Genomic DNA, 9,215 nt, shown 5'->3' on the forward strand with positions numbered 1-9,215 from the left:
CCTATGTGTTAAGTTCCAATCCATTGTCCGACTAGCACCTAGCGTGTTTTAGAACCTTAATGCTACTTAATATTCAGTGTTATAAATATGAATCTTATGTTTACAACTATTGAATATTTTACTTTCAACGACATCTATTTTTTTTTACCACTCAATATTATGTATCATTGAAAAAAAAAAATTGCATGTAATCTCTCTCTCTCTCTCTCCATTTCTTTGTTTTTTTTTTCATTATTATTCTTTTTTAATAATTTTTTTTTACTTTTATGGGATGTGTTGAGACTTTAATTTTAGGACAATCCCTTTCTCCTAATCCACAAATCAATGAATCTGGGCCGTTGAAAATTGATTCAACGATTAAAATTATTATAACTTTTAAAGTGGACCCCTGTTTATAGCTATTAGATCAAATTTCAACGGTACGAATTCCTTGATTTGGTGAATTAGCCTGATCCCTTTCCTTAATTTCAGGGTTAGTTGTTGCTTTGATGTTCTTTCATAATATTTGATATGGGAAAAACCTAATCAGATCGAAAAAGAAGAAACAATAAACGCAAGTATTCATGGACAGATCCAAATCCTGAGCCCAGGGATCAATTGATTCGCCCCGTTGAAATTTGATCCAATGGCTACAATTATTATAACTTTAAGTATGACCCCTTGTTTGTAGCCGTTGGATCAAATTTCAACGGCCCGGATCAATTGATCCCTAGGCTTAGGATCTGGATCATTCATGGACCACCCCCACCACAAATGGAAAGTGGGCCCTATTTGGTTTAGGTTTAAAAACAAATCACTTGAAACATATGATATCTGGTTTTTTTAGGAGTTTCAGGCCGAGACACGTATAGAAATTAGTGTTTAAAATATTAATATTGGAAATAAGAGATCTTAGTTTTGAATTTCGTAGATGGCCAATTTGATACCAAATTAGACTGTTCATTGTATAGTTTTGCCAAACTCCCCTCTCCTTAGTGTAAAAATATCGATGTACTAAAAAAATTGATATTGGTGAAAATATTAATATACAAATTTGTGGAAATATCGGTATTTGATTTTTTTTTTCTCTCAAAATATCGGTATCTATGGAAATATCAATATGCAAATTTGTGAAAATATCGACGAATATATCGAATGACACACCCCGACCCGGAATGTCTACTTGGACTCCGAATCGAGATGTGCTGGCCGACACCAGGAGGGTGACAAATCCATAAAGTGTAGTGATGTAGAAAATGTGAATAAATTTAAACCTAAAAGTGCCTAAATGTAAGAGTGCGCCAGTGAGCATGAACCCTCCATATGCGATGTCAAAGTATAAGTAAAGTGCAGTAGAATGGATTGAGAATTATACCATCGAAGGTAGCCTCCAATACCAAGATTTGCAAAGAATCCTCGTTGATACAAAAACTCAGTTACTAAAACCTAAAAGGGCGAAAAATAAGGGTGAGTGGGCCTAAAAATAAAGTTTTGTAAAAGCCTTTTCGAAAACATAATAACCCCTCATTGAAAAACAAGTATAATTTCCAAAATATACATACTATGCATAGTATGAAATTACTTACCGTAACCTGCAATATCTCAAGAATTCGGTATGTCACAATATTTCGTAAATAAACATATAACGTCCGGTAACCACATAATCTTTCATAAACAAATAGATAGTGCAGGACTGGCACATACGAGTCCTAATTGCCTATAGCAATCTAAAACAGGATTGGCACCTACAATGGATCCAAAGTGAGCGTGCGGTGCGATGTGAACATACATGTGAAGCCTGGCCCGGGCGAGTACTGACACCAATATAGCGCACGATGAACATATAATATAAATATGATCGTGCAATGGTAAATAGATAATTCTAGTCGACATAATACTATTCATTAAAATGTTAATCATGGCTCTAACTGAGATCCCAAAATAGTTCACATACCTGTGCATCCCGTAGGATTTAACATAATTTCGTGAACTCCATCATTTCGCTAATTCTTATAAACGATAGTCTAATTTAGGTATGCATAGAAAATTCTTTATTAAGTATATATGACACACCCCGTCCCGAAGGAGGGCATGCTGGCCGTCACGTGAGAGTGACGTAACCATTTGCACAGTACGGAAGCTTTAAGATACAATTTAAATTGATACACCCGAAGGTGAGTCCTAATTTTGTCCAATCTGTCAGAACACCGTCGAATTCCTCGTAGTCACCACACCTTTGTGATTCCTGAACCTGGAGGGGCGCAAAACCAAAATTGAGTGGGTCAGTAAAACAATTCTTTTCCAAATCCAAACATTTCTCAAAACGTTGTAACCCCTCTCCGTAAAACCTGTATACTTTCCCAGAAATGTAAAATATAAATATACATATATATTCTCAAAACTTCATTTTTACTATCTCAACATTATCTCTTTATCAATCATGCCATGCCATGTCATCTCAACATTTCTCATATTAATTATGCCATGCCACATCATCTCAACAGTAATAAGGTATGAATGCATCAACATAATCATATCAGGTGCAAGAAAGTAATCAACCGTAGGCCCTCTAATAGCCCTATACGGTTGAACCTAGAGCTCAAAATCTATCATTATCACTCTACCGGAGTCACCTCTGTGACCCGTCCGGCCTTCTGCACACAAGTTACGCTCTAGTGCTTCTCATAAATCATCTGTGCACATAATCTAAGGTCACCCACCAGTCGGAATCTCACTAACACTCTCGCGACTGGTCTGTCGTACCCACTCCGCGTGGACTGTACGACTAGCATCTACTTGGATCCAAGGCGAGCGTGCGATGCGGTGAATACTATAAGCACTAAACCATGGTGCAGGATTTGAGCTCAATATATATCATCATCATCATAACAGTAATTAAATACTCATCTGTGCGTCCACCGCACCATTTCATACATATGCATCATAAATCAATTATTACCTGTGCGTCCACCGCACCAATTCATACATATGCATCATATATTAATTCATGCATGGCATTTCAACTCACATTTCTATATACTTTTCATATCAATTCTATGCATGGTATTTCACTTCCCGTTTTTTTCACATAACTCATATGCATTTCATTTTAAACATATTTTCATTTCAATTCAATTTCTGGGAAACGTCAAGTATATATATATACGGAAAACAAAACTGCCCACTCACCTGGAGTTCGTCCAACAACTCCCTAGCACCACACATCAAGGCGTCATGACGATCGCCGCCTAGAATAGTAATCAAATCCAGGCTCAGAATTCATATCGATAGAATACATAACTTATATAAAATACGTCACTACGTTGATCGATCCGGAAGATCTGCCACTCAGATTTTAAATCCATAACTTCCAGAGGTCCACATTATACCTCTAGGACAACATCCTAAAATTTCATTACCATCCAACGGTCGGATCTCCGTCAATTTCCAAAACTAAGTGACGGTTAACATTTTATATTATGGACTTACAATTCCAATTCCGGAAGATCCGTAATTCGGATTCCCAATCCGTAAGTTCCAATAATCCTCAAATATTACGTATTACAACGTATCAAAGTTTGGTGATGATCCAACGGTCGGATCATCAATTCACATTTTCACCTAAATGTGAAAACTATAAAACGTTATTTGAACACCTAACCAACAATCCTCAATAACTTTCTCATACGGTGTTCAATTTAGGTATATGAATATACCACAGTGATCTACTCGACGTCACGGACGTCGACATATTTTTAAAATAATTTTATTTTTATTTTTATTTTTTTTACTGTAGCACCTTCTTCTTCCTTGGGTCGCCGGACTGGTTTTTCCGGCGGCCGTTTTCTGGGCAGTTTTTCAAATTGCCATAACTTTGTCATTTCTCAACGAAATCAAGTGATTCAAAAACGAAAGTTGTAGCCCTTGAATATACAAAGAGAATGGTACCTTGCAAAACACCTAGTTCGCCGTGGTTTGGCCGGAAACTGCCTCGAAAGCCTCGGAGGTCGCCGGAAACTGGGTATTTTTCAAATGAGTATAACTTCTTCAATACTCAACGAAATTGAGTGAAACAAAAAGGAAAGTTGTAGTACTTGACGAGACGAAGAGATTGATACCTACCTCGACTCCTAACTCGCCGGGGATTCGCCGGAAAAAGCCTCGAAAGCTCCGGCCAAACTTTGAACTTGTCGATCTCCGTGTTCTTACGTCCAAAAACTTCCAACGAAGCACTCCGAGCTTCCTTGGGACCTCACCAAGCTCGCTGTGATCTTGTTTTAGCCTAAATCGTAACCATTTAAAAGATCATGAACAGTACCATTTCACGGGAACTTTGAAACTAGGGTTTTCCGAAGCAAAACTTACTTGAAATGGATACCATCGTGATCGTGAAGTCTTCAGGGTTCCAATGGTGGTGTTAGATTCGTCGTTGGTATAGATTTAGGGTGGTTTTGTGGTGGTCCGTGTGAGTTCGAAGGAGAGGGAGAGAGAACTGAGAGTAATCGTGAGGGAGGAGAGAGAGAGAGTGTGAAGGACAGTATACGGGAAATGGGGAGGGAAATAAGGAATGGGGATCCCACGTGGTCCTTTTCCAATCCCCAACTCTAAACCACAAAATTTTAACCTAAAAATCTAAGTTCCATCCTTATTAAATTCCATTTTATTTTCAAAACTTAGGAACTTAGATAATTATCAACTTGAGCTTCACATACTTAGTATTTCTTAAGGGCAATTTCGTCCATTCACAGCCACGAATGTAATATTTTGGAACGGGCTGTGACAATATATGTGGAAACTAAATAAATATATAATATTCAAAAGCAAAGACCCACTCGCAAGTACTGGCGAGATCACATCCATTTGAGCTAGGAAAACCGAAACCTCTGATAGAAGTCGCACCTAAGCATAATATTAGGACCTATTAGTAAAAACTCCACTAAAACAATTAAATTTGGGAAAATGAAGTGCATATTTGGAATCAGAGTGTCGAAATACACTAAGGAGGGGGCAAATTTTGTAAAAAGTCAACAAAAAGTCAACTGTTAATCCTAAAAAGTCAACCGAGACGTCCCGATGGTCAACTATGTTAAAACTTTGAAATTTCACGAAATGGATATAAAAAATGGACTCAGAGCGTCGAAATTAGCCTATGAGGATTTCTGAAAAAATTTCAAAAAAGTCAGCAAAAGTCAATTAACCGTCAACATTTAATTTTAACGAAATATTCCCACCTTAGATCATTCAACATTTAATTTTAACAAAAGTCAATTTCTGAGTGGATTTGGGTCGGTTTGGCCCACGGATCTAGGCTTGGGCCCGTTCTCGGTTTGGGCCTGCCTTTTATTTTTTTAAACAAATCGAGTCGACCTGGTCCCAGTCGCAGATCCGTTTGCCAGTTTTTGGAAAAATATGGCAGGAAAGCTTTCACAACTCCGATTAGCCCGATTTCACAACTATTTTCAACAATATATATGGATTTGAAGCTCAGAGAGAGAAGAATAATTGTATACCAAAATAACTTCGAGTCATGGTCGGGATCGGCCGGAAATAGGCCTTCAACTCACGGCATCCCTCGCCGAAAAACTGGGTTTGTTGACCTCACGTCCTTTCTACATCTAATCATGCCAAAACACTCGCGAAATGAGTTAATCTTCATCAAAAGGCGAGGAGAAGACAATTCGAATGGTCTCGTAGGGGAAGACGATGAACAGTGACTGTCACTGTTCAAAAAGAGAGAGAAGTCAGCCCCAGGCTCGGCCCTTCGTTCTGGTCGTACGAGCAGGTGATGATGATGGGATGTGGACGTTGAAGTCTTGAGCGGGTGGTGATGGTGGCCTGATGTCTGGGCTTGCAGAGGAAAGAGAGGGACGAGAGAGTAGAGAGAGGAGGACAGACTTTAAGGGAGGTGAGAGCGGGAGAGACTAAGCGAGAGAGAGAGAAGATTCTCGAGCATGGCAGTGACGGTGGTCGCCTCACCGGACACGGTGGTGACGTGGTGGCATGTGTGTGTGTTTCCCGGAGAGGAAGCGTGAGTGAGAGAGTAACATAGAGCTGAGAGAAGGAGAGAGTCTGGGAGAGGTTTCCAGAGAGTTCGGGGAGGACCGGCGAGAAGGAAGTGGGGAGTTATGAGGTGTGGGCCCCACGGGCCAAAATAAATTTCTAAATTATTAAAATATCCACCAAAATAATATTATAATAAAATATTGATACAAAAGTAATATAATAATTATGAAAAATACATAAAATAATAAATAGTATTTTTACAAAAGTATTTTTCGGATTGGTAATTCTGTAAAACCTCTATCGTAACTTCGATTTTGATTTTGCTTGCGCTTACACGTTCATACTGTCGAGTACTTCGAAAATACGGTAAAATAGTAGCTTGTACACACCACGAAAAGATGATCAACGAAAGTCAACAATCTGGACTCGAGGACCATTTTCGTTAGTTCACTTCTTTAAAAATATTAAAATCGTAAAATTAGGGACGAGTTGTTACATCAAATATTGGTATCGATATTGGTTGCTTTCGATGTAAATGATGGAAATTTAAAATGAAATTTTAGGGATTGTCAAACATTAGTTTGGACGAAAAATAAGAGTTTATTCGATATTTTAAAGATGTGTCAGAAATATCAATAATATTTGTTGATTTTAGCTTAAACTTAAGAGTTTCTCTAATATAAGATGAAGTTTAAACTTCACCTTCCATTTTCTTATCTTTCTCTAACTTTTTGAATTTTCTGTAAAAATCGTATCGAAAAAGTTTTAAATACTGGTAGAAATCAGACAATGTATTTACTAAGAGATTGAGCTGCATTCAACTTCAATAACACGTTAAAATTGGGAGTCATGTTCATTAACCTGGATGAAGTAGTGCTTTTGCTTTGTGAAAAGGTCATTGGATGGGTACTTAATTCCCTTTAATGATTCTCGGGTGGTTATGTTACAATCCCACAATTATTATTCTCTAACAAGACATTATTAGTCCAAATTATTCTCCAATGTCATCGTGGCTCTCGCAGTCGTGAGCTAGCAGATACTGTTGAAAATGACTTCTCCTAAATTAAGAACTGGTTTAAGATTGTAGTGCTTTAAAAAAAAAGCAGCTTATAAAAAAATCTGAAACATTAAATGTGTTTGGTAAAACTAAAAAAAAGTGCTTTTCTAAAACATTATTGTCAATGACAGTAGAAAAACATAGAAAAACAGAAGCAGGGTCTACCATGCTGCTAAAAAAATATTTTTTTTTCAATGCATATTAATCAATGCTCATTTAATAAAATTTTCAAACGACAAGTATACTCAACATGTTTTACAAAATTACAATCTTTGCCCCTACAGTATTGACTTTGACAATTATTATATAAATACTATATATTTTTTCACCATTTAACATATTCAAAACAATTTATATAAAAATTTACTTGACACTAAGACACTGTGATGCGATAATTAACTTTACACACAAATTAAACTCTCTTTTGACAATTGTAGTATATGTATAAGTATGGATCGTTCTAGACCGGGGATTAGGAGGGCTTGCTAATAACCTCTAAACTTACTCAAAAACATTAAACTAAACTTAAAAACACTTAACAAGACTCACAAGACTCAAAGCAAACTTAAAATACTCAAAACAGCTTAAAACAACCAAATAAACTTAAACTAGACACTAGGAATGACTTTGGACGAAAATTGACTTTTACTTGAATCAAAACACTTAAAAACACAAACTAAAACATATTCTCACTAATTAGACACACTAAAGTAAAGGGGGATTGAGTTTTGGACGAATTTAAAATAAAAACAAGTAACTAAAACTTAAGACAGATTTTGGACGAATTTGGTTGAATTAGATGGATGATAAGCTAGCTAGAGGCTCTTTCTCCACACATGACATGTATGCAAACGAATCAATTTCCAGTTACTCCTTCATCGAATTATAAACGACAATGCCCCAAATTAACCATGACATCACTAGTTAACTCTCAGATTTTCCTTGTTTTATTGGATTGGATGACATCATTCGACAACCCAAAGCATTCTTCAAAAGTTCCCTACATGACATCATAATAAAGATACAATCAAAGATCATTACGTTCAATGAAAATCATAAGCATTGACAAAGCACTTGCAACTATGACATCATGTCACTCATGCTAGGAATTAAACTTAACGCGATCGTTTATAAGCGACCTCCACTACTTGTAAATATAAGTTTGTAACGATTATGTGAAACTTTGTAACGATTATGTGAAACTTTCTTATATTCTAGCAACGTATTTATGCATGCCAATTAAGTGTCGACCCTTAATCAACAAATACAAATAAGTTATCAATCAAATAGTTAAGCCAATTGCATTCATGATTTAATAACTCATAACTGGAATTTATCAACTCATATTGCACACATAATCATGGCTTTGAAATCACCCCTAGCCAAGAAGGGTTTAGTTCCTCATGTTCGCAAAACAAAGATACATAAACTTAAACATTGAAAACAAAGAATGAAAACACATAAAAACGCTCCAACAATCCAACTCGAATGGCAAGCACATCCAAGGGTCCTCTTTCTTCTCATTGTTGCGGCACAAGGTGTGGTTTGATGGATGAGTGGTAAATTATGGTGATGGATGGATATAGGTGAGTTATGGTGAAGGGTGGATGGGTGGATTGTGTTCATGCCTCTCCCTCTAAATTTGAACAAGTATATATTCTGAATTTAGGCTTATGTGGTGGTGAAAATGGTGGTGAATGGTTAAGGAGAAAAAACCCTCCTTGCGGCAGAATATGTCTTCCCCTCCAAGCTGTCCGTGCAGTTTGCATGTGTGTGTATGAGTGATGTCTCCACTCTTTGCATGTGCTGTGTGTGAATGATGTCTCCACTTTCTTTTCTCCCAAACTGTTGATGCGAAATATATAAGCACACAAATTAAACCCTCTTTTTATCAAATGTAGTAAAATATGTAAGTAGGGATCGTTCTGGACCGGGGATTAGGAGTGATTGCTAAACACTTGAAAACTGACTTAGAAACGTAAAAACAAAGTTTAAAACACTAAACTAGACTAAAAGAATGTAAAACTAAATTTTGAAACACTAAAACAAACCAAAAGACTCAAAACAGCAAACAAACACTCAAAACTGCCTTAAAAACACTTTCTGGGCAGTTTTGAACACAAACACAAATTTGGACGAAATTGGGTTACAACTTGAATCAAAACACTTAAAAACA

The 9,215-nt window shown here is 36.7% G+C and overlaps 1 long non-coding RNA gene across 1 annotated transcript; it reads right to left on the minus strand.

The window, feature by feature from the left end:
• Nucleotides 1-2,028: 2,028 nt before the first annotated feature.
• Nucleotides 2,029-4,757, minus strand: LOC126617685 (uncharacterized). Its single transcript, XR_007621472.1, has 5 exons — nt 4,345-4,757; nt 4,102-4,261; nt 3,928-3,996; nt 3,169-3,227; nt 2,029-2,230 (listed from the first exon to the last, which is right to left on the minus strand). It is a non-coding gene; the product is annotated as an uncharacterized LOC126617685 (long non-coding RNA).
• Nucleotides 4,758-9,215: the final 4,458 nt, after the last annotated feature.

This window comes from Malus sylvestris, chromosome 4 (assembly GCF_916048215.2).
Source record: "Malus sylvestris chromosome 4, drMalSylv7.2, whole genome shotgun sequence".
Taxonomy (NCBI): Eukaryota; Viridiplantae; Streptophyta; class Magnoliopsida; order Rosales; family Rosaceae; genus Malus; species Malus sylvestris.